Genomic DNA, 5,679 nt, shown 5'->3' on the forward strand with positions numbered 1-5,679 from the left:
TATATATATATATATATATATATATATATATATATATATATATATATATATATATATATATATATATATATATATATATATATGTGTGTGTGTGTGTTTGTATGGAGAGAAGGAGGATGGTGTGGAGCGAGTAAGTAAAGCTATATTTTGCACAGTTTGGCAGCCGAGACTAACGCCTGCCTAAAAATACTTTGCTCGTGAGGTTGTCAACTTTCAGCTGCGGTCAGAGGGAAAAATAATTGCGTGTGTGTGTGTTCCTTTCATGTCCACGATGGGGCCAAAAACCACCAGTCAGCTGTTCAAGTATTCACTATACTAGTAGTATTGTGAGTTTTTACGCAGTTGTGAAACCGCTCGTTATCCACTCCTACTATTCTGTCTCTGTCACACACATACATACACGGAGGCAGTCACATTGTTGGCATTGCCTGTCCTTTAAAAAGCAAGTCATCCTTACTCTAATTTGGGTGGAATGAATGTGTGGCCTGCGTTCCCCCATTAGTAAAGATTTGTTTATGTTGCCTTGTGGTTGAGGCCTGGCAGTTTCCGTGGCCTGTATGGGATTACCAGCCTCTCTGCTCTTTTTGTCACCACCTACTATAGATTGTAGCCCCAGTGCATTTCCACCAGATGTGACTAACCACAGACTGCGAGCCCAAGCCAGAACCCACTGTTGATGGAAAAGTATTTGTAAATGTTAAAGCATTATGGTTTGCATTTTTTATGGTTCAGGCAGGAGAAAGTAAAAAACTTTTAAGGCTAAAAACATGAAAAACTAAATACAGATTTAATTGATATTGAGTATTGCCTGTACAGTCTTTACAGTTGGCAGTTAAGCTTTAAATTGGATATTCAGAGTGTGTTTTGGAGATTGTAAGCAAAATAGCAGCATCATGGTGTAATCTGGTCAGTTGTTGGTGCCAGACTACAGGCAGACAGGATGTAACCGGAGATCCCTGCGCAAAGTTCAGAACAGTCTCTCTCTCCTTTTAAACCACTGAACTATAACAGCCTTAAAGATGACTGTTATCGACGCTTGAGCCCCTGTTTTCTCAGCCCTCCCTCCTCCTTCTCGTCACCCCTGTCCGCTCCAAGAAAATCAAACACAAGCAGTGTTCTATTAACGGCTTCAGAGGAAGCCCTTGTGAGGTGAGCGCGGCTCTGTGTGATAAGGGTACACCTGGAGAGGTCAGGGGCCACAGGCGGAGTCCTCAGTGGGCTCTCTGCATCCCCAGACAGCTGCTGTAAAATGGAAAGGTCAGGGTGGGATCAGGGAGGAGGAGAGCAGAGGCCCCAGTCACTCAATACTAATGTTTTATTAATGCCACGCTGTGAGGGCTACCAGGAACACAAGCTGAATGAGGCTTTTATTGTGGCATCTGTGTACAACAACGATCCCCTCTTCTTCCAGACACGCACACATACACAGTTAGAGTTAGCACGTGCACACACACACTTCGTCTCCGGCCCCTTGAGTAATCAATCTGCCACATTACAGCCTTTGGCAAGGCTGCTTAAATTTGCATAAACCTAATGGAGTTTTTATTGGTCTTTTCTACATGCTGCAAATTATAGAAAGGGAAAGGGGGAAAAGATGCTTAAAATGGCTGAATAATCACCCAGACCAATTTGATTACGCCCTTAAAAAGAGACAAGCTGTCATACAGTTACAGGGACCTCTTCAGAAAGCCAGCTGGGAGTATGTGTGCCTGGTAATTAATCTGAATTACGTAATATTTACGCCTCTGAAGTAGTATTGAAGTGGCATGTATTCAGTCAATGAGACGCTCTTTGTTCTAGTCTTAAATTGGAATTTCTGCAAGGATTCATCAAGACATGCCTCAATGTATTCTGCAGCTGTACCAAGAGTCCTTATCTGTCCCTGAAAACAATGCAAACTCATGTAAATGAGTGACTGTGATTCATTTGTTGGTCAATACAGTGGAATTGTTGGTGGTCATTAGTAAACATGGCATAGGCCTTGTTGGACACAAGGGACAGATAAATAAAGGAGTCAGCTTTGCTGTGGTGCATCGTGGGTGACTGGGCCTCTGGAAGACGCAGATGGAGACCAAAGTGCAATAAAGCTAAAAGAAAAAATGGAGATGAATGTCATGATGGTGTCGTTCATTTGATAAATGTGACCTCGTCTTACAGTGTGTGTGTTGTGTACTCCTTCAGGTAGACGGTGGGTAAATTTTTGAGATTTGTTCATTCTTTTCTTTTGTCAAACTCAAGCTGGCATCATTCCTGATGTGGAGGAGAAAGATAAGTGGTGTGAACAGACAGACTGAGTCAGGTTAAACCTTCAGATCCAATCACTTCATATAGTTCCAGCCCATCTGTTTAGTCTGCTAAAGGACACACGGACTCCCTCTTTTCCTCGCAGCAGCGCACTCTGGTCTAGTCCACCGCAATAACCAAAGAGGCACGTGGGGCATCTGGGTACTTTCTGGGTTCCACTTATTAACCCCGCCACCTGTTGGCATCCCACACTCCAGACATCTTACTTCGTGTTGGCAGATGGAAGTCAGATTTGGGAAGGTCGATTTGGTTATTTTGGTACAGTGAGTGCAAAAACACAAAGTCTGACTGCAAGTCAGGGTGAGTTTCTCCATATAAACTACTGTGGTTTGAAACACGGGTTAAAATGTGAACAGTGTAGCCGCTACAGCTCAGTGTTGTGTATAATTGACCTGGACACAACTGGTAATAATGACACTGTGAGACAGTCTGGAGCTCATTTCTGTTGATAGCAGGACCCTTGTTGAGGCTGAGGGAGCTGACCTTGATAATGCGAGACAGGGATTGTGTTTTGTTTGTTTGTTTTTCATTTGATGGATGTGGTGTTGATACACTGTGCACCTTCTTCACATAGTTGAGATCCCCCCCATCCCATTTCTTTGCAGTAAATAGCGATAATGACTAAATGGAAAGCTGCAGCTCAAACAGTGATATTGTTGTAGTTGGGTTGTATTTTCAGAGGCGTGCGTCTTCATCATCAGCACTTTAGAAAGATTAGACCAGCAATAGCAGAACTCAAGAAGTGCAGGCAGTGACCCGCACACACATACACACAGAGAGAGTAGCAATGGAAACTTCAATCATGCCTGCAGTTGCATGTGATACAATAAGTGCTGCAACTGCTGCTTTACTTGGGCTTTGACCAGGAAGGGTGAGCTGAGTTGGTCTTGCTGCAAATGTACTATTACTGGTTGGTTTTATGGCTGGGTGTCAAACTTGGTACCAACCAAAATGTACCACAGAGTACTGAAAGCTGGCACCAGATGTCTGGTCAGATTTGTAATCTTGTTTGCTTATTCTGTGATCAATTAGGTCCTGATTTAAATCTTGTGCTTCTTCTGCTTGTGCATTAACAAAGGTGGCTTCTTTTTGTTAAATTAAAGGAATACATTCATTTTGTTATATGCATATTCACGTTCTTTTGTAAGGATAAAACAAACGAGATATATAACATATGTATCTTTCCTGAGTAAGGTGTCGGGTGAAAAAGTAGTGTTTTTGATATTGGTACCGGGAAACAAAACACATAATATAGTTGGTTTGTGCCTTTTAAGGTTTTCAACCGAGCAATCTTTTAGCATTTTTGTTTATTACAAAATACTAGAGTTTGCATTGCATCAATCTGACAGAGAAATTCTTCCGCAGTTTAAATGTATTCAGATCCTTTTCTTAGTGCTTCTTCCTCTGAAGCTTATTTGTAACCTCTTTTTACCTCCCTGTTGTGGTAGCCCAGTAGTACGCTGCTCTGGTTGAGTCCTGCTGCTATGTCTCTGGCAGTGTATTCACAACAGTAACAGATACAACAGAAGCCTCCACTGATCCACACGTATCAGCCGGCTTTGTCAGCCATGGAAATAAGAACTCATTAGATTATCCAAACAAGCCCCCAGCCGAGCCCTCCTGTAACTGTCAACTCTTTCTCTTAGAATAGAGAGCGCACATACACATCCTTCATCAGTTCTGACAGATCCGAGATCAAAAATATGCAAATCAGAGGCAAACAACATTTTTCGGCTTCTCTCCAACACCCCAGAATATCCAGTGGAACGTTCCTTCGTAACGGCAGGGGAGGAAAATGTATCTGTGGTTGCAAAGAAATGCGAAGATGGGAGATTCCAAAGAATTCATCACAATGTTTGTAGTAAAAATGTTGCTTAACACGTTCAGGAATTTGAAAACTGACTCATAAGACAGCCTCTTACAGAATTAATTATATCAGAATTAAGCAGATGGTTTTGGAATGTGTTTTATGAGTCCGAAGAAGCTTGTTTTTACAGACTGCCGTTCTCTCCACTGCCACCCTGCGATATTTATTACCTAGCGACATAAATGGCTTGAGCAGCTTAATCCCACGCACCAGGAGGACTTTGGTTAAATAACGCCCGTCCTGGAGCATTATTAACGCTATGTGGGTAAGCCTGATAAAAAGGCATGGTGATAAGCTGATGTGTAGCCCCGGAGGAGCGGAGTCTCTGCATTCCTCTCCGCTCCCTGAAAATGTCCAGGCCGCCCCTCTGCTGTATGAGGACCGACCACATGACCAGAGTTCACAGGACCTAAACATTAATCTCTCTCTGTCACCCTCTGTCTCTTTCCCCAGATCAGCCATGGTGTCTGGTATGTGGCATGAGGCATGTGTTCCCCCTCCACTGGCCTGTACAGAGGAGGAGGAAGAGTTTGTGTGCTCCTGCTGTGGCTCCATCCAGCCGGATTTGCATTTTCTTCAGCTGCAGAGAAGCAAAGGCCTGAGTCCTAGAAACAGCCCAGAGACTGAAAGTCTGCGGCCTCTTTCCACCTGATCTGTTTACTCGTACTCCTTGTGTAACTTTCCCATGTAGACACTAGCCTGAGCTTGGGCTCGTTGCCATGTATACTGCAGGGACTTCACAATCGTCTCTACGTTACGTGCGAAGTACAGCCAAGAAACGGCATAGATGTGTGCTCTCAAACTTCTCTTTTCACCTCCTTGGGCAACTCTGCTACTGTGACTGTATCGGCCCTGTACTGCTCAACTGGCTCACTCCATCATCATATATATAAAATCTCACCAGTAGGTTACCAGTTTAACAGACTCTGTAAAATCTTATTAGTGTCTTTCTCACTGAAGTGTTTTACATTGAACTGAAAACAAAGTCTGCTGTCCTTTTATTGCGGATCCTCTCCCTTCCTCTGGGTGTTTACTCAGGTGTAATTTATTTCGACTGCTGATAGAATGAATTAGACCTTTGCTATGCCAGACATAGGGGGAGGGAGAGAATACATTTGGGGAAGTGTATGATTTTGTGCACAGAAACAATCTTCCTGTCTGTATTTTTAGACTTTGGACTTGGGCTTCCCTCAATTTTGGTGAGCTAAATTTGTATCTTCCTCCTCCACTTAAAGGACACGCTTGCAAGAGAGAATGTGGCCCATTACGGCTGAAGATACTTTTCTGTTTCAGGATGTTATATCATACTATGATTTTGTCACTGTTGGTCCTATTTTTGATTTGTCTCAGGATTATGTATAGTTTTGCCTGTATTTGTTCAAGGAAGGGTAACATCTTTGATCTGTAAATGTCATTTTTAAAATTTCCATGTATAATGTTTGTGATAAACAGTGTTACAGAACTCAATTCAGAATACATTCTTACATTGTTTTGCTAAGTCAAAACAC

Source organism: Micropterus dolomieu, linkage group LG05, assembly GCF_021292245.1.
Source record: "Micropterus dolomieu isolate WLL.071019.BEF.003 ecotype Adirondacks linkage group LG05, ASM2129224v1, whole genome shotgun sequence".
Lineage (NCBI taxonomy): Eukaryota > Metazoa > Chordata > Actinopteri > Centrarchiformes > Centrarchidae > Micropterus > Micropterus dolomieu.